The sequence below is a fragment of the Lasioglossum baleicum genome, chromosome 9, assembly GCF_051020765.1.
Source record: "Lasioglossum baleicum chromosome 9, iyLasBale1, whole genome shotgun sequence".
NCBI classification, from domain to species: domain Eukaryota; kingdom Metazoa; phylum Arthropoda; class Insecta; order Hymenoptera; family Halictidae; genus Lasioglossum; species Lasioglossum baleicum.
In genome coordinates this window covers 12271448-12292653 of record NC_134937.1, presented here as the reverse complement: position 1 = coordinate 12292653, position 21206 = coordinate 12271448, and the positions used below count along the sequence as shown (strand labels likewise).

General features: G+C 48.5%; 1 protein-coding gene across 4 annotated transcripts in view; it reads right to left on the bottom strand.

The window, feature by feature from the left end:
• The window catches only part of LOC143211741 (uncharacterized), a 235213-nt gene that overhangs the window by 43055 nt on the left and 170952 nt on the right, over positions 1–21206 (bottom strand). The window contains exon 1 of one of the 4 annotated variants that reach the window (XM_076429672.1): positions 2805–12031. The exons of the other annotated variants lie outside the window; for them this stretch is intronic. The gene's annotated coding sequence lies outside the window, so the exon portion shown is untranslated. Of the gene's footprint in view, positions 1–2804; positions 12032–21206 lie in introns of those variants that run through there. 4 annotated transcript variants of the gene reach the window in all.

Here is a 21206-nt window from a genome sequence, read left to right as displayed (position 1 = left end):
ACCAGGCGAGAGTCTCCAGCTAATAAACTCGAAAAAAACATGCAGAGTCATACTCGCACACAATTCCCTACAGAAATTTTGTAGAAAATCGTCGACCTTCGAAAGCAAAAGAATCTACGATCCACGATGCGACAAAAAGCACCTGTCAAAGAAAAAACATCTTCGACGAGTCTCTCGATCACCGTCAGATCGAAAGCGAATTTTCGAGTCCTCGGAAGCGGTTTCTGGCGTCAGCAAACTGTTTGACCAACACCATTGACAATCCTCACGACCGGTGGTTCTGTTTACCGAGAAAACAGTTAGCTGCGGAGGGCCCGGTGGCAGTTCGCTGGCGGGCTCCGAAATTCCTCTCGTCACGGGTTTTCGGTGTCTCCGGAGATAAGCCTCGCATATTCAATTTCATCGGGGCGAGTCGCTAACAAGATCTGGTCAATTAAACCGGGGCGCGCCGGGAGATTCCCGAAATTTGCCGTTGAAGAATTAAATCTGTGTCGTTTTATCTCTCTCTCTCTCTCGGCGAAGGAACCATCCATCTTTTTCCCTGGTCGTCGTTTTTTCGACGAGGATCAGAAAGGTAACGGTGCGGCGTGCGCGTCATAAGCCGTCGCAGAGAGCAAGAGAGCCAACAGCTCTGGTAGGACGTGTTTGCGAAACGAGGTAGATCGATTCCGATCGCGATTCAATTAATATTCGACGCCGCGGGACCGGTGCATGATTTAATTATCAGATCCTGGTCGGCCGATAGGGATCGCTTCATTAAGGGCCCGCGAAGGAGGAGCATCGAACGGACCGCCACGTGTTCGATCCTCGTTTCACTGTGGCGGTCCTCGTCATCGTTGCTTATCCAACTTCCGCTCCGGATTCGCCGCCTGGTCGACTCGCATCTCGGCCAGTCATCGATATGAACATCCTTGCAAAAATCTGACCGAAACGCGCCTCCTTTCATGATTTCATAGACATACGAACAATGATCAAATAGAGATGTAATTAAATCGTCATTTCAACTACCTTCTGGTACTTCAAAGATTTCTAAATTTCGCGAATGTACAAACATCCGCACTCTACGACCGATAGACTGTCACTTCACGTCACAACGAAATCTACCTCAACTACGGAAATCAAGCATGTCCACGAGTAACCGTATCGCTTCGGCCGAGACAGATGATAAAACGATCGCGCGAATCGGAGCACAGCCTGGAATCCTAATTAATTTACGCGGCGTAATTCGAGTGACATCTGCCAGATGCCGCGACACCGTCAGTGTTCGAAACGAGTGTCTCGTTATAATAGTTCGATTACGCAAATCCGATATACAGTTCCGGAGAGGATCGGAATCTGAACGTAGAGTTTCGTTGATCACGTTAACTGAATTATCAGCGGTATAACCATCAGGATTTTTGCCAGCGGAAGTCTCCGTCTGTACGAACAAGCAGAGATACACGGAAGTAATAATAATCGCGCGCGCGCTTGAACGAACTTAACCACGAGTGATTATCACGAGAGGGGATCCCGGGGCCTCGAGACGTGACAGCGGGGACGCAGCGGCACGCTTCCCCCGGCACGGGCCCTTCGTGCTTTTTAACGTGTTTACGCGGGTCCCGGGCCTTTAATACGCGGTTTTTACTGCTGCCGAGGCTCAACAACGGCACCGTCGTAAAAATGTTTGCTCGATGTACGGACACACGATGCTCGTTGTCCCGCGTCTGGCTTTATCGCCGCGTTTCACGGTCTTAATAGGGCTCTGTCTCTGTGCCGCGCCTGGCTGGCAAGTCTCGCGCGTCACAATCACGAGAAAGTCCTAAACCGAAGACCGACTTTGAAGTAAGCTCCCGAACACTCAGCTTTACGCGTACGACAATTGACGAAGAGAAATAGTGCAGTTATACGGTGCAGTAGTTTCAAGATTAGCTGAAGAATAGTTTAATCCCTAACCTGTGTAGGCGAAAGTTGCGAACGAAATCACCGAACTCTGGATTTTAACTTTTAAATAGGCTCTCGATGATCGAGCTTCACGTATGCGCCATCTATTCGGAAATAAGCACCATGTACACACCGTGTGTCATCGCAACCGTCCACGTGAAATATTGTTGCACGTTTGGAACCGCACCTCTAGCTCCAAAATAAGCTTCCGATGGTCAAGTTGCACGTATACGTGTCATCTATCACTGTAAACATCGACGCAAAGCGCTACACAAATGCAACGACACAAGAAATTTGCAGATGTGGTCGTAGAAGTCTAGACTCCGACTCCAAAATACGTTTCTAGGAGTCTAACTATACACGTACAGGTGATTTATCATTCGAAGCACCGACGCAACATAGTAGCACGAGCAGATCGGAACCGAGATCCTGAATCAACTCACGAATTCTGATTCCAAAATAAGCATCTAATCACTTAGCTCCACGTGCGAGGTATCTGTCATTGCGAACACGGACGCAGAATGTTAAACGCGACTGGGCGGAAACGAAGTTCCCGAATTGAAGCGTGGAATCCATAGAATTCTGACTTCGAAGCAGGCTTGTGATCGCTTGGCTCCATACGGAAGTTATATGTCATTCCAAACCTCATAATAAACATCTAATCACCTCGATCCCCCCGTAGACTATCTGTCACGGCGAGCATTCACAATTCGACCAAATGAAAATACCCAAAAATCAAGCGACGATCAACCCTAGGTTCTAACATCGAGTCCCTCGTCATCACTAGCCGTAGTTACGGCGAAACACACACGACGATCAAACTGCGAGCACACTGTACGAGCGGAGAACGAGCTGTCGCCGGGGTAAGTAGAAAATAAGCACACCATTCAATTTCATCCGCGAGGTGGATCCGGAGCGACGGCGGCGGTCGAGTAGGAGCATGTTCCTCGTGGCTCGAGTTGACGGCTATGTTCTCTTCGGCAGCATCCTCGTCGAGATGTTCGCGGTGTCACACACGGGTCGACGCACAAGACACAACTGCACTGCGCCACCGTCGAGAGCAGCGAATACGGTACCTCGTGGCGAACCAAAGGTTCGTACTACACAAACGAAACGAAACGAAACGAGCAGCAATCACAACCGCGCGCGCGAGATCACGAATGGATCGGTTTTCCGTTATCCAGAAGTGTCACCAGAGAGAGAGCGAGAAAGAGAAAAGGGAAAGAGCCCTTTTGGCCACACGTTGTTCCCGAGGATCCCGCGGGATTCTTGTCGTTGGTATCACACGGGATGGCATGCGACCTGGTTTGCCCACTATAAATACAACACTGCGTGACGGCGCACGTGGCGAACCGAAACCGAAAGCTTCACGGTCCCCGCGAGCGAATTGGATCGGATCGAATCCGATCTGGCACGCTTCGCGCAACGAGCAACAACGAGCTCTGAAGAGCTCTCGTCTGTTTGCGGGGGTGGACGTGCGCGTCGATGCTTGGCGATCGGGCCGATCGCGTGGTGTATCGTATCGCGTACGCGTCGCGGCTGAAATGCCGCCTTGGTAAAACGGGGAAAAAAGGGAGCGAGAGAAAAGAACAGGGAGGTGTGGGACAGAGAGAAGACGGGGGATACAGATACAGACGGACAGAGAGCGAAAGAGAGATAGTGCGAGGGAGAGAGGGAGGGAGAAAGCACACGCGCTTCCTGGGAGAGAGAGTGCGATCTGCGCCCGGTCTCTCGGCTCGTCTCTGACTGGTGTTGTGTGCGCCGCTCACGAGAGAGCACAGCCCGTGCGCTGCGTGGCCGCTACACGGCCTGGGGGCCACGTGACACGGTCCCCTGCAGGAGGTAGGACCGCTTGCCTCGTCGGTTAGCGTCCCTCTGCCCCACCGTGCGTGCGTATGCGTCGGCAACCGTGTTTATGCGATTTGCGCGGCAGTGTGGAGCGCGCGTGTGGGCCGCATTACGACCGCTGGCCCGTGACACCGAGCCCACGGAGGGAGAGGCCCTGCTCGCCTCGCTCCTTCGCTACGCTCTTGGTCTCTCGCAAGCTCGGTAAAACACCCACTGTTCCGCGACACAAGCTCTGTAATCTCCAACAAGAACCTATCCCCCACTGTCTACAACCTACTTTTTCAACCCAGCAACCCCTAAACACCGTCATCATTCAGCAAAACTAACTGGCTCAACAAGGAAAACTTGACGGGGCGAAAGAGAGAGCCACTATCGCGGCATCCCGAGCACAGCGCAACACGACGCAGAGGCGGGTCGCGGGGAATCGGCGGTCTACGGAGCCCCATGGTGGGGGAAGAGGCGAATAGTGGGGTGCACGGGAACGGTCGAGTGGGAGGACTGGGCTCGCGGGCCCCGTTCCACGCTGTTCAGGAGTGGGGACGGTTTTTCTCACTCCGCTGTGGGTCCTCTTTCTCTCTCCCACCAAGAAGTGGGGGCCCGAGGTGCAGAGGTGGGGCGGCCTACGACCCCGCCAGGCGCGTGCCCCGAGTCAGCTCGTATGCTCCACCGCGCACGATTGATAACGAGCCGTGGCGTACCGCGGTGGTTTACTGCCGCGAATTTTTCGGCTGGTGAACGACCGGCCCTTAATTCATTTCTACGCGGCGCTTGCTTAGCAAAGCCGTGCCGAACCAGGCCCGATAGCGCCGTCGCGTTCTCGAGCCTTGACCGACTCGTTCGGTTACGTAAAACCGCGGCGAGGTTTCGGTCGGAGGCAATTGAGAAGTTTAATCGAGGTGGGTAATGATTGCTGACGATTTATGAAATGGATGATGAGATGGACCAGCAACATTTTGCGATTGCTGCGATATCATGCTACCTTCGGAGCAGAGGAAACAGCGACGAGACGAGAGCCAGATCGTCGAGCAGGGTCGCCGGGAAGATGACGAAACGGGACTAGTGCATCGGCGTGCCGATATTTATAGAAGCCGAACGAAGAAGATCGTAAGCTAATGGTCGTATAAATAGTCCATCTCGCGCGCGACTTTTTAACCGGAAGGAAAACTTGTTCTCCCTCTCTCTTCCTCCTCCCTTTCTTCCTTTGTTTCTCGCTGTCTCATCTCTTCTATCCTCGCCTCTTCGGACGCTTTAAAAGCGGCTTGTAAACGAGGAATCATAAATCGGAGCCTCGTTCAACCAACACACACACATCACCGCACCGTGTCGGCGGAGTGTCGCGCGGGGAACGATTATCCGGCGTTGAACACGAGCTGTAAAAAGTACACAGAAAGCGAGGAGAACAAGGCGCGCGTGATAGGATTACTCGATGAACCAAGGGAGGGACACCCGAAAAACCCTCGAGGAAGTTCGGACTTCCGCGAAATGCCGACAGAATCTTAAGCGATCATCTGTTCCGTTTGCATCCTCGGCTGTCTAGACCTGGCGTGTTCGAACTCCGAATATCCTCGATGCTTCGCGACGCATTGTCATTCTTGTGGTGATCCGTCCACCTGCGAATGAGACCTCGCGCGGTGAAAATGGCGCTGCAGTTGTATGAAATTCTAGACTGCCCAGGGTCACTGGAATTTCATTCGTTAACACTCTGATGTACAAAGATTCTCTTTTGAATTTGCTTGGATCCAATGTACCCAGATATTAAAAGGCTTCCTCGTCATACTAATCCTCCTTAGGATACTCTGTAGCCTATCATCTCAGTATTAAAGTGTTTTTCGTTTTGGTGTCCATAAATTAGCGCAAAGAAACCTGAACGTCCGCGATGATTAAGCTGGACGGCCAACAGATTTGAAAAACGTAGACTAGCGGATCGTCTGGATCGTCTGACCGGAAGTGGCCGCCCACGTGAACGATTTTAGCCGCGATAAGCTGGCGCCGAGGTGGGGTTAGCACGCGTGTTGGCGAACAAGAGTGGCGTGCTCGTCGCCGCGTCGTTCGGGCCCCAACTCTCGCCCACCAATGTGTTTTGTAAATCGAAACGTCGATTTCGGAATTGCTCGCTACCGCCTACGCGGGGCCCAGCAGTTTCGTCGGTTGCCGAAACGACGTCCGGCTTCGCCTACGCCCCGGGCTCCATCGGCCAGTGGGCCCGTCATCCGGACTTCTCAACTCTGATCTCATAGTTCTCCGATGCGGAACAATTCTCCCTCGAAACAAGCGTACCTGGGAACCGTCTACACGTTTACGACACCCATCGAAGCTACCGAATATTACCGACGTGGTATATCTAATACTTTGTACCTTGTAATGTAAGGGATGAAAACGTTTGGGGGAAATGAGTGAAATTGTCGATTTTGGAAATTGAAAGTAGAAATTGTTTTAATTACTGATCAAGCAGATGAAAATCAATGTGAAAACGTCGGAAGGGGGGATAACGTTCGAGGGTAACACAAGTTGTTCGCAGAGGTGCGAAAATCCTTTCAAGGACACCGCAGATCCACAGCTTTCACAACCGCGTTCGCTATTGACACGGTCTTCATCTTTGCACGTCCAGGTGGCAGTCGTGTAGAACAATGTTTGATCACTGATGTTCGTTGCAGTTAGCGTCATTAGAGCCAACCGAGGCGCAGCTACCGACTGGTCAGGCCCTGAAGATCTCAAGGGACGAAAGCCTCGAGCGGCGTACAGAAATGTCTAGCAATGTTTCTGTCGAAATAAATTTACACCGCGTTCCTTGTGCAGCTTTGTTCACGCTGTGGAACGAATTTAGCTACGATGAACACGGAATAAGACCGATGTAAGTGGCATGGAGGATATTTGAGTATATTATTGAAACGTGGGCGAGAGAAAAATCGAAGAGATTTCACTTCTTCGGTGATTTGTCGTGTGTCTCGGTATTTTTTAATACCTTGACTCTGCCACCTTTTCACCAAGGTAGTTATATAACAAACAAAAACATCAATTTGTTTGGAATTCTCACTCACACCAGTCTCATAATAACTGGCACAAAAATGGTGGTCGATGGCAAGAGAAGTGGCTTCACTTAAAGAAGTTCGTGACCTAAAAAAAAATTGGATGTCTGCATTTCGAATAGGTTGCCACTCGGAATCGCGAGTGAGACCGGAACCTCTTGACAGGTCGCTCCGTCGCGGTGGATTAAGGAAATAGGACTTAGGCGTGCATTCTCGCTGACAAATCGTTCCGATTGTCGCATCTGGCCCTTTATCCGCTTACTTCTCGAGAATCAGGCCCCGAGTACCGTGGGACTGAGGGACACGACGCTAGTCGAATATTAAGCCCGACCTGTTGAAAATCCGATGACACCTCGGACTACACCGGCTTTAGGGGAATCTGTAAACGATCGATCGACCCTCGTTCTAGATCGGAGATTCGTGTTCGGTTTCTAGAGTCGTAGATCCCGGGGACAGTCGCAGTCACAGCAGGTTCGGCACTGCGATTTTTGAGGCGAGACAGTTTCCTTCGGGATTAGCAAGGGACTCTTTGCATGTCAACTATCGGTGACGATAATCCCACTTCTAGTGGTGGAGAAAATTTGTTGTTCGATGTTTGCGCGCTTTTGCGTTTGCGTGGACGGTTCTCTCGTTCACATGTGTTGCAAAGGATTAACCAAAGCGACACCGTGAAAAATTTCGAAACAGGGCCTTGCCCTGTGTCGTCTTAAACATCCGGGCCGCTAATTAGCAGCGTGGTAGGATGTTTACGACGTCTAACGCGGTAACGACAGCCAGTCACTAATTTATGAATGATAATCGCCGGTAGTGACCCGTCGGTAACCATGTAGGAGGATCGTCGTTTTTGCGCGATCGTCATGCCTAGATCCACCATTTAGGATCTATTAATTTCCTAGCATGCCGCTAGAAACCGGAGAGCAGGCTGTCACGACGAATGCTGCCGCGTCGCTTCTTACTCGGCGATCATTACCTCGTGTTGGGAATGTTAACGAATGTTTCGCGCGAGGTTTTGCCCGGCTACTGGTCGCAATTTTCGCCCGTTCACCGTCTAACGGGCCCTGTGAACGCCGGATCCGGGATCTGGGCCTGTCAACCGTTTACGAGCGATTCAAATGATCGACCGAGACGCTCATTTCCTCAGAACCGATCAAATGATCGACGATTATCGACGTTCGATCAATTGGTTTTTGAAGCTGGTACAGGCGAAGGGACTTACGGGACTTGTTGGCTCTGGGAATGCGGCATTAACGCGGAATTTAAGTTTGGCTCGGTCTGTACAAATTGATAAAATAGGGAGATTGATAGTTGCTACTCGTTCTAGTAATTCTTGTGCAATTCTTAATGGCTCTTCTGAAATAGTTGCATGAAAGAGAATTATCCTCTTTGTTCGTTTGCAGCAGTAGTCCATAATTCTCAATATTTCAATTCATTCCTAGTTCCCACGGTGACTGAAATGTTAAACACCCGGTAGCGACGAAAATATTGAGAAACGGTAGCGTCCGCCTAATGGCTCGTCGACATCCATTTCGTCGTGTGCTGTGTCGGAAACGCAGCGATCAACTAGTTTAGGTAGCTCTGTTTACAGGCCACTTCAGACGATCCTAAGGCCTGGCGGAGCTTATCGCAATATGGAAAAATTTCGGCTCCTGGTATCGAAGGAACCTGCTTTTCAAATCGGTCAAGTGTCCTCGGGAATAGTTAGCGACCCCGTGAGAAACTGATCGTTTACGTGGGAGCCACTCGAAAATCATGCATACAAATATTTGTACAGCTTATGGATGAACCCAATACCATAAACTTTGTCACTATTTCGCCTAATTACTTTACGCTACTGGTCGCCGGTAGCCTGTCCAACATCCGCAACACTTGGCAGAGCTTTATTTATTAGTTGTTGCGATCGCGGGCAGTTCAATTACGGAAAATGGGAGATTATATTGTGCCGAGTAGCCATTGTGACCCCGCGCGGAATGAAAAGTGACAGAAATACCGGGGCAGGGGCAATTTCATTATAAGTAATCGCATAGGGTTTGCTTAGTGCCCCGTCAGAGCCACGGCTCACCTGGGAATTCCTCGAATTTCCGACGGCGCGTTTTCAATCGACGAAAATGTAAAAGGCAGCAGCGAAACCGATCGTGTTGCGTTACGGCCGCAATTAACCGCGATTCGTATCACAACGCGCGGTCGACGGGGCTGTGTAATTTGTTGCTATCTTTAACGCGCCAGCACGTCATAATAGCCGGCCGACCATGCAACGACAATGATCTCTCCTGCCGGGCGTGTTCGTTGTCCGAGCGATGCCGATTAATTGCGTTTAATTCGCTCGCTCCGGATTTTCAAGAAATCCGTGCGACGACCACGGTAAACGGTGAACGTCTGAAATATCTGCGACGATCGCGACGGACAATAATTCAGCCGGCCCCGCTGGAAGGTGGAAAAGAAAAAGGTCGGCCGCGCGGAACGTGTCCGACCGCCGTCATTTTTCTGCCGGAGCAATTTTTTAAACGATCGACCTATTAAACCGATTAGACCGCGATGCTGATCGTGCTTGTTCTGAAAAATTATTCCAACTATGTCCAGATCCATTCTTATTCTTACTATTACGATCGGGCATCAAGTACAATTTTTGTTTCGGCGAAACAAAATCAGTTTCAACGACGTCGACAGCCTAAAGCAGGGCTTGAAAACAGTTATGATATCGGTTTCGGTCCTTGAAACAGTTATGAAGGACCAATATTCTGAATAACTGTTATGAAGGCCCGAAATTTTGGTTGATATCGGTTTCGATTACGGTCCTTCGTAACCTAGCATAACGGTCTAGGACCGTTATTTTTTCGATCCTATATCGGTCCTCATATCGGTTCTAAGTTCTAAGTTTCAAGTTATAGCAATCAGGGCTTGAAACGGGTCCGAAAATAACTAGCAACATTGAAAACGGTTATATTTTGGTCATAATTCAAAGTTGTTTTTATTATAACAATAAATGTATACATTATTGGCTATTTTTGAAGTGAAACTTCATTTGGCAGGATGTAGGCCTAATTCGCGTCACGGAATTCGCGATACGAAAATGCGTAACGGAAGTGGTGAGGATGGTTAGCCGAGCTAGTCTTAAATAAAAAATGGCTGTATCTCGAGAACGATGCGTCCTACCGCAAAAATAACGAAATTTTCGAAAGGCTCAACCCCGAAGCACATAGGGTACGCTCAACCACATGACGTACGTAGTCTTTTGAATTTAAAAAAAAAACCACGTGCGGCAAAAGTGAAACTTCTTGCAGTCTAGTAATGTTTAGAAGTAAATTAAGATTGGAAATGGTAAATAATCCTAATGAAGCGACAATAAGATCAGGAGAACTTCGAAAGTTGCTGAGCTTCTCTCTAGGATCTAGGTTTTCGTTTGCAGAGTGGTGTCCAAGAGTCTTGTGTCCAAGAGGATGTGTTTTGTTTTACCAGAGATCATTCTGATTGGTATCCCCGCAAAAGCGTCACCGATGACGTCGAGTCAACAATCGCGTCGGCAATCGACAATAAGGTGCCGGTCTCTTTGCCACCGATTACAAAGCATCGGCCGACCCTTAGAAGTCGCTGTGCCTAAAAGCATCGGCCGAGCAACAAAGTATTAGAACCTATATGAAGTCCGATATAGGACCGAAAAAATATCGGTCTTAGACCGTTATGCTAGGACCGATATCCATGTACGAAGGACCGTAATCGAAACCGATATCAACCAAAATTTCGGGCCTTCATAACAGTTATTCAGAATATCGGTCCTTCATAACTGTTTCGATCAAGCCCGAAATGAAACAGTTTCAAACAGTTATTTCCGGGCCCGTTTCAAGCCCTGGCCTAAAGTGACGATTTCAGAGTAGAATGTACTTCTGGATCGACTTCGAGTCTCCAGTGCGTGATTCACGCGAAATCTCTCGTGGAAAGTGGAAGCGTCCGCGCGGGCAAAGCCAGAAGGCCGCAGCAAAAGGAGAAGAGGCTTCCCGTGGAGATTTACTCGCAGTATTCGCGTGCTAATTTATGCGTTTCTGCGCGCATCGGCGACGAGCACTCTTTCGGTGCGCCCTCCCGGAGAAATGAAGAGCGGCGCGAGAGGCTCGTAAAAATGATTTTCGCGAGGACCCGCGCGGCGGATCTCGCTTGCGCAACAACACGCGAGAGGAAACGCGCTAGCGCGAGAGGAAGAAGAGGTGGCCGACCACTTAACATTCCACGATGATAAAACCTTATTTATCGACGATATATTTTTGGTCGGTGGGCGCGCTCGGTTTGTCGGTAGGTGACAATAAAAGGCGGCCACGAGGAGAGGCAACGAAAAACCATCGCGGCACCAATAAACCCCACTTTCCTGCGGACCCGGCTCGTTTTTTTTTTTTTATTGGCCAATTAAAGTTCGCCTAAAGGCCGCGTGTGCGCGTCCCAAACGCCGAGCACGTTTCAAAGAGCTGTTACGACATATAAACGTCGCGTAACGCGGCGCGGGCCAATTACGCCCACGAACGGACCCGTGTCCCGCATTATGAACTTCTTTATTATTGAAAAAGAATACACGGGAAAAAGGATACGCGACAATGCCGACGTCGCGCCGATATAGTACTCGTGTACCGTCATTCGACAGTTCATAAATTCGATCGTTCGGCCGATCTGCTCCGCCGATTCTCATTCCGCCGTAACTGTTAACCATAATCTCGACGCGTTATCGCCTCCGCTCGACGGCTAATTACGCCTTCGATCGGGACAATTACGCGCCGACAAATTGAGATTTCAGTCGAGCAAGAGAGGAAGGCCGTCGAGCATCGGACATGCGATCGAATGGCAAAATTGCGGACCGGGACCCTGAAAATCTGGCCTACATTGGGTAAGGAGTGTTCCGAATCGTTGGGATCTTTACGACATTGTGTGATATGTTTTTATTTTACTTACAATTCAACAGTTCTGAAAATAATTCTACGGTGTTTATGTTTTGGGATCCATGTATTCGATCTGAATGGGCGGGTACGTGATTCCCAGGTCTCTTTTAAACGTAAGCCCCGTAAGCTTCCGAGCATCTCCCCACTCTATTTTCGGTATTACGGTGCGAACGTGTTTCTTCATGTTGAATTGTCTATTTGTGTTCTACACAGAAATAAATATGGAACGTGACAAGGATGGTTTGTACGCAACGTTCTCACCCTAAATAGCTTTGTTTTAGACTGTTAGTTCCATCCTTCCAATGAAAAGTTTTCATTTCCGACATTTTCATTCTTCCGAGCAGGAGAATTAATGCGTAACGTTGAAGACTGTCCAAGCGATTTGTAGACGGTAAAATTGTTTTTTAGGGCGTTGTTTCTTGGCGAACGCGACTCGTAGGAAGCGAATCGTGCGTAGATCGCGTAGATGGCGACCCACATACGGTATGAAAGAATGTTTGGCTTTAAGCTTCGGCTAGGCTAACAATAGATCTTCTCGATGGCGCATTTACGCGCTCCAAGCTCGCATGTACACGCGTGCTCGATCCTCTTTACGTCTTGTTCACAATGCTACCTTCAGTCGAACAAAATAACAGAGCCGACGAAATTTTCCTCGAAATTCATCCGCCACGTTTTCTTCAAAACACGATTCTAAAAAAGTCTCCTTGTAGAACAGAGACTGAATCGATCATTCAAACGCAAAGAGACTCGGTCAAACTATTCCTGAACATTTCATCATCTGCATCCTGATCTTATTGGTTTTAGGAAGAAATCTACCAGACTGAGACAATGAGAAGCTGAACAAAATATTTTTGATAATACTTCTAAAATACTAAAATTCACGGTTTCAACTCCGTTTGTTGGAGATCTCGATTTCGTCGAGAATGTACATTTTACCAAGCAATAAAACAATTTCTGAAAATCCGGCCGAAATCTACACCGCTATTTCGTTTCCGCGAATCGAGCCAATAAAGCGAAAACCGTCTGTCCTGTCTCGTCCCCAAGATCATCGCGCGCATTAAATTTCAGAGCCGAGCAAGTTGGCAAGGGGCGTGTCGATCAAATAAATCGCGCGCCGGGTAGTTCGGTGGAAGTTATTCGATCGTATATCCGTACGCTATGAATTACTATTGTATTTACGTCGGTGGACAGATATAACCGTGCTGTGATCTCTCGGAAATTTCGCCGATCCACGCACCATTAGCTTCTTATCGAAATCCCGAAAAAATGTACCGTCACGAAAGAACTGCAATCAAAATGAAAGTAGGAATGACGCAGATAATTTGAACATATCTTTGATACGAAAATCGAGGGAACTTGATTTTGGCGACCACAACAAGAGCTATGCCCTGATTATAGTCAACAGCGCGGCCAGATCTCCACTCGTCAGTGGACAAAAGGATACTTTCTCCGGGCAGTTTAGAGGACAGTCGTGGAATAACACAACGGTAAGTATGCGGAAATGCTTGAGCCGGTGGTCGAGCCGTGGCGAATGGATCGTCCATTCATCTCCTGGACGGTGACGTGCCAAAAATCCGTTGAGAAACCGATAAAGACCGGCTGCGTGGTCGTCGAGATACCGGCCGCTCAATAAAATCGCGCCGGGACTCGTGAATCAAATTTTAATGTCTAGAGAGGCTAGGTACTATCGGGCGGTCACGAGATCGGCGGCCAGGTGTGTGTCACTGATTTATTTGTTCTGGCAAATGGAGGATGGGTACCGTGAACCCTGCCGATTCTGCTTGGCCGAGATATTACTCGCCAGAACAGTTTCTACAAGTTCTACAGGACAGAAACGTAACTCGCGATATGTGTAATCTAGCAAATAACGAGCACAAGGATCGAGAAGCTAATTAATAGGCGTTGGTAAGTAAGGTGTTAAGAAACCATTGAATCGAGAGCGTTCGAGTTCGCGCGGCACGGCGGGCAGAAGAAAACGAGATGGCACGGTTAATTATCGCGTAGTCGCGCTAGCGCGATGATCATTAGGACACCAAACGCGGTGTTACAGAAGCGAATAAGAAATGAATAGCTGCCCGACGGGGCTGTGTACGCTTTTACACAGGTCGTTAAGCGTGACGACGGTGTCGGGCATTACGTCATCGGGCTCCAATTAAAATCAGATTATTAAAACGTCACGTCCGTCAAACCGATTAGGAAAGGGTGTTGTGGATCCCGGCAACGTGTAATTTCCAGGTGCGCGCACCACTTCCAAACGAGCCGCGGACTCGAACGAATATGAATTAAAACGTGCTTCACCGTGATCGTTAGCGTAATTGAAAAAAGGCCTATGTGGAATTTCGCGTTACTCGCCACGTGCCCGGAAATTTGCATTTAGCGGAGTGGATTTGTTGCGTCACTGTGGACGTGAACACATACATTCGCCAATGAGAAAAAATCCATATGCATCTTCCTAAAACCCCAAGCTCTACACCAGCAGGATCTGGGAGTATGAACCCCTTCCCTTGAGCAGTCCCTATTATTCGAAGATCCGCGACCGAAATTCGCAGCTTGTTTCCAAGCATTCGGCGCGGCGCGGCGGCTCGCTTTGCAAGTTAGAGCGGGATCTCTTCATCGGATCAGCCGCGTTGCGGTTGCGGCAGGGAGTTGTGCGGTGCAGTTCCCGTTTCCGTGGCATCCGGTCGCGCTCGAAGAGCCGGGAATGATCGAATCGGGACGATAGCATTGCGGGCTCGCGTCGACCAGCCGTGTGGGAGTATTTTTCCAGCGAGGTTCCTTTATCCGCTGGTACAGATTCCACCGCGAGGGCCCTGGCATAACCGCGATAAATTACGAGAGGGTGGAAGGAAGGCCGAAAGGGGGACGCGGAAGGGAGACGGCCGGGTAAAATGGGGGATAAACAGAGAAAGAGAGTGAGAGAGCGAGAGGAGAGGCGGGCGCAGCTCGCTTTGCACACAATTTCCACGTGGTCAGCGGCTGTGGCGCAGCGCGGTATCTTTGCGCGAAAATAAAGTGTCGTTGCCGGCTCGCGCGCTCTCGCGTCCACGCATGCGCGCTCGATCGAGGAGGATCGACGACGACGGCAGGGACGAAGGAGGAAGGAATGGTAGTGAGGCCCTTATTAACATTTCTCTGGGATTCGAGGCGAGATTAAATTGACAGGAAGGATTTGCGAGTCGTTTGTTACCGGCTACCCCTTGTCTCCGCGCTCCTTCTCGCTCCTTCTATTACCCGAGCCCGAACTCCTTTTCCCTTCTTCTTCCTCATCCTCCTCATCCTCCTACCAGAGTCCACGTCGGATTTGTTTGCGCGCCGCTACAAAAGCCGATTTTCTCTTTCTCTCTTTTGCCCCCGCCCTCGCCCTCTAGCCCCGCTCCGGCTTGTTGCGACTCGATCCGATCGCCGAGAACGATCCATTCCCTTCGATCTCTCTTTTCTCCGCGTCTCCGAGGTCTCGTGATCATGCGAAATCGAGCGACGAGGGTGATTTTGATCGACGGTCGCGGGACACCTCGATACTTGCACGGGAACTGTCCGTTGTCAAGTTCAAAAGCCAAGCATTAGAAACATCGATTTGAAAAATTCAATTATCTTCTTTCTTTTATCCATTATCTATTCTAGTATGTTTGCCCGTTGATTAGACGCAAGATTTGCGTTGTTGATACTTGGCGTGCAATCATTATCAATCACCGCGCACGTAAACGGTATAATTATCCAGTCGTTAGGTGTCAGAATCCTATAATAACTATCAATCCATTCGACAAAGCAGTAATTACAAAATGACTTCTATACATTCTGAGTAATAAGACAGTGCGATTTCTGTTATTTTGTAAAACAGATCGACACGTTGTCTCAGGATTTATCGATCAGGAGAAGAATGCGAGATCGACGGTGGAGCTATCCCGTGGCAGATCCGAGCGATCTCGAAAACAAGTCCATCGCGGTCGTGGAAAACTTCCGAGCGCCATGTTCCGATGGAAATCGCGCGATTTGCATAAATTAGTCAGCGGCGTAACGATTCCGCTCTTCGCCTCGATGCGTTTGATGGATGTTCCGAGAGAACCGTCTACCCGGAAGCGACGCATGCTCTTTTACCGAGCATTTAAAAAGCTTCTGGTCTGTTACCATGCCTGGGAGGAGAGACTGTAAGGAAACACTTTGAATGTTTTTTTAACTCTTCTTGAAAAACCGAATGGTTTAAGAAAAATGTCTGACAGCAAAGGTGCGCTTGTCAACAGCTAAATTATAGATCTATAGAAGGCACAATGGTCTCCTCATTTTCACTGTACCATCTTCCCAACGTCCCCGACGATTCTTCACGCCCCCAAATCCCATTGTCCATCAAGATCATAATTTCCTGTAGGAAATAGCCGTGAACGCAACGAAAGGATCGGAAGGCATGAAAAGAGCTGACGTTAATGGGACCGTTGCGTCGTAACAATTACAGATATTTAATTAAAGGGATCGGACACCGATCCGCGAGCTGACACGATTCTCAATCGCAGCTCCTTTTCTTCTTTCTCGTCTCTATCGGGAGATATGCGTTTGCCAGGGCAACGCCGACGGCCGAACACGAATATGTACTTACCAGGCGCATACCGGCCCCCTTCGAACAGAGTTTCCTCGAGGTATACTGAATCCTGAATACGCATTGTCGCCGATCGATCCTGCTCGGCGATGTCGAATTTACGTTATTCGGTCTGGCGACGCGGCGTTAATCACGGAGAATCGTGGAGGCACCGGGAAGTGCCAGATCTGTGCGAAAATATTTATCGCTTACATTCGTGAAACGTGTTTGTTCCCGTGTTGTTCATTTTACGTGGTTGTTATAAACGTTTTGTTACTATGCAACACTTTCTCCTTTTAATATGTATGAAAATGTCTATTTTTAACTATGCGCTTAACTAGAATGTCTTGATTGGGCACTTTCTGTCAGGCACGCCATTTCTCTGCGGAGGTTGGCCAACGATCGAAACGCGCGTTCATGGTAATTTTCGAGCATTAAACGTCGTTAGGCTTGATTGAATCGCGTCGGTGAAGAGTGGGCAGCGGACGAAGGCTGCACGATTGAAGAAGACGGAGTGAGATCGTTCAGGCTTGAAACAATCAGTGAAATTGTGAAGCAATTCAATCAGAGTTCGTCGTGCGATGAACTTGTACCGCTGAGAGATCATTTTGTTGTATCGTAACCGGAATACAGGTTCTCAAGGAACTTTGTATTAAAAATGATCAAATTGGCTTTTCGTGGGTGGACGTGTCAAGGACTTGTAAATGTCAACTGTGATTTGCAATCTGAAAATTGCACTGGTCGTCACGTGTGCTGTCACGTTCCCTCATGGAAGTCCGATCCTTTAATCATTGCTCCCTCATTAGTAGGACTCAAAGGCACCGACCGCGAGGCGAAAGCCTTCGAGGGCGAGAGCCCTCTCTTCGCGAATCCTTTAAATCTCGATTATGCCTTTCTCTCACACTGTGGCTAGGGAGCAGGGAAGCCTAACCGGGCCGCGCTGAAAGGACGATTTTTTCGAATTTAATGAACCGAACCACAAAGAACCGGGTACCTCCTCGCGAAACAAAAAGGACCACGAAATACAAGCCGTGATTCTTGCTAGTCGCCGAACTACCGTCGACATTCTGTTGGAACGCAAGAATCTGCAATGTTTAGTAACTGAATTGAATTCCTTTTCACGAAACAGCTAATAAAATCGCCCAATTCGGCCTCCGGCAGCATCACGTGAAATAAGGATTATTTATGTAGCAAGGACTGTCTGATTAGCTACGAAAACGCTCTACCGGCCCCAGACATCCCCCGAAATTTAAGGGGACGGAGACACCGGCCGAACGTAGACGCACAAACAACGTTGAATTACGAGTAGCAATATCTCGGTCGAGAACGTGGTCTATACTGCTGCCGGGAATATCAAAGCGCGCACAATGGCCGCGATAATTCCGGGGCCGTTTAAATCAACCCTGAAATTCTGTTTGGGTCGACGTCGACGAATTGCGGTCTGCAATGTCGTTTTAGCGGATCGAGACTGTTTCTACATGGAATTGAATTGAACAGAATTTTATACCTTAAGAAAAGGGCCTAGTCGATTAAGATCGTCGAAACTGCCTTTAGAGTTTTTTCAATGACTATTTTTTACGAGCACAGTTTGCAACAAAACATCCGAAATAATTCTGTAAAATGCGCCTCGGGATCCAAAATATATTACTTTTTTTCAGAATTTTCAAAAGCGCGACATTTAATTTACTGAAAGGCTGAAATTTTACTCGGAGTGGTTTTTCTTGGTCAGCTTTCGAATGGTTCGATAGCCATTGAAAAACCTCTGACGGCAGTTTTCACCATCTTAATCGGCTAGAACCCAGCTAAAACCCAGTTTGGGACTGCAGTGCGTCACAAAGTCGTAACACTCGAAAATCTATCTTGTTTTCACCTAGCACACGGTCCAACAACTATTCCGAGAAACTATTCCGAGTCCGGCGATGCTCAGCATCTTATTAATGCTCTCCTTGCTTCCCTCGACGGCTCTCACGACTTCTGTTTAGAGCAAAGAGGTTGACAGCTGCGCTCGTAGACGGTCCCTAACCGCGGAGAAACAAGTAGATTTGGGTTTTCGGCCATCAATCGTCACGAAAGAGGAAGTCCAGGGAATTGGACGGGATTCTTGGTAGCAAACATTGTTCCAACGAACGCGCGGACTATTAAACGTGGAATCCGTCGGCTGAATGGCTCGAATTAGAGCTATGAGAACTCGAAATTCGAATACTTTAGTCATATCTTTGCTCTACACAAGAATTTACTGATCCTTATTAAATGCATTCGATTTTTCATAATTCCTGATGACTTCTCCAATGTTTCCGTGAGAGGCACTTCTTGGTACATTTTCGAAGATTCTATTTCGGTACCCGGACGCTTTCGAGTGTCAGTAGCGCCGCGAGGTTCAATTAATTTCGCGGGGTTTTTCAGCGAGCGACAGGAAGCCATGATCTCTTCATCTCCGGGGAGAATTCCATTACTGCGGGACACCGCGATCGATATCTCGATTACGATTAAATAAAGCCTTGCTCGACATTCCGCGAGTTACTCCGATCGTTATCCACGGTATGCGGAATATGACGTTTCATTAAATACTGCCGGTATCCTGTCGACCATGTGAACGATACACGAACACAGCTCCGGAATATGATTTCGCGTCTCTCAGAACGCGCCTGCCTGCCAATGGAAGAGCTTGATCAGTCTAATTAGGGGTTGAATTAGTCGAATTAGCTTGAAATATAAATTTATCGATGCAGACACAGGTAAGCTATGACATAGGAAAAGTGAGTTTGTAGAAACATCCGCGTTCAATCAATGATGCAACATTTTTCCGCGTTTTGTAAAATAAAAGTGGACCGTTCTCGGTAACGACGACCATAAGCAGAGCGTCCGGCAGGCGTGTTTGTTAACTAGCTAGTAATTTATTCCCCGTGTCAAAGGTATTTTATCGTCATGTCTCGACGTTCTCCAAATACGACGAATGGCGCAGATAACATTATTCATGAGCGTCGGGTTTTATTTCAAATGGTATGCCTGTCTTATGAAATATGTAAAAAGTCCGATCGAAATAGAAATAATATCTGCGACGTAACGCCAGAATTTCTTCGATGACTGAAATTTCTAGATAATTTTTATTTCACATAAAGCTCCACACTTCATCTTCCCAAACTCCTCCTCGAACAAAAAAAAAATAAAAGGATACTACGATCAGCGAAGACGCGAGAAAAGTTCACAAGGAAGAAGCGCAGTCTTAACTTACCATTCTTCGTGAACTCGTCGGGGGATCGATAGAGGACAGGATCGAATCGATCAGGGGTCGAGCGGCTCTAAAAATCCCCGGGACAGGCGACACGGAAGTTCGATCTTCTCGGGATGAATGGAGGATCCGTGGCGCGGCGCGCGAGAGAATTATACAGCGGTCGGTGGCGCTCGAGCGTTAATTGCTCGTTAATTACCGTTTATCGTGCAATCGGCGGCGGTGCGCGCGGCGCACGCGTGTAGCCCGGTCACTTCGTTATTCGGCAATTATTTCGATAAGCGACTGCCGGTAGCAGAGGTCTGCGAAACGAGCCTGGACCCGTTCGGATCGGAGCGTAAATCTAATTGATCTCCGGATCGCTTGGATTTTTTTCAAGCTGGTCCACAGAGACACGCGAGAAGACCGGGAACGTAGCAGAGGGGTGCGGGGGAGGATCGGGGAGAAGAGGAAGAAGGAGAAGAAGAAACGTGTTCATTCCCTGCGGACGTTAACGAAGAGGTTATTTACCGTGGTCGCCGCTCCGCGCCGCAGCATTAATTCTTCCCTATCGCGATAACTTCCCGAAACGCGCGGCTGGCATTGCCAGCAATTGGCCAGCTGCCAATCGAGCGCCGGCTACCCACGATACGCTGTCGAACCCCTCGAAACCGCTGACTATCTGACAAGAGGATCCGGGGACCACGTGCTCAAGCTTGACAGCGAGCCCGGACCCCGAAAACACCAACCCATCACCTTTACCGCTTCGATTCGTAATCCAACAAATATTTGAACACTAAAGTCCACGATTCAAGTAACAATTTCGTTAGAAGAAAGAATTTCGGAAAGAATCGTACGAGAAAAATTCTTGGCACAAGACTCGCCGGAACATTGCTAAAAGTAAAGCAGCCGAGAACTATTACAAATTACGGGGGAATTATTGGCATTCGGAAGAAAATACACGAAATCCCTGACACGAACTTTAAAACACGAGAAATAGTATAATCGTTGAACAATAATTATAGAACGTGTTTCAAGCAAGTGTCAGAATAAGAACCTTGGCATGAACTTTGAGGACGTCACGCGAGCAGTTGTCGAGACGTGGTAACGATGGTAACGACGTCTGTCCGTTGTGACAAGTTTGATATGCACTTGTCCTAGTCAAATTTCGCGAGGATATTCTGTCAGCAGTGGAGACGGGAGAGACCGTATGTTACAAGCATCGAGCTATTTTCACGTGGAAACTATATTTACATAGCCTCCGCGGAGGACATAAAAATTCCACCATTTCAAACTCCATATTTCTGTGAGGACAGGATTACGGCTACCACGAAGACAGATGTACGACCTTAATAGTAACATGATCCCTAAATCTTGATCACGAAAAAGTTCCGCGATTCGGGACACTACCTTTTTCATCAGCGTAATCAGATTTCACCAGCGGGAGCTTAGATCATTCTTATGAAAACATATTTCATTGCTAACTGTACGACGCACGCTCGAAATCAGTATGCTCGTTTCCAGAACGTGTACCGTGATTTATCAAATTCCGAGGGGAAAGGTTTTGAACTTTGTCATATGTAAAACATTCGTATGTGAATGTTTCTTGCTTATTTTAACGTGTCGATGGAAAATTCATTAAAACGAGAGCCTCGATTTTCGATTCACCGCAACAATAATCGGCGAGCGCTAAAGAAGGCTCTCGGCAACAAACTCGGAAG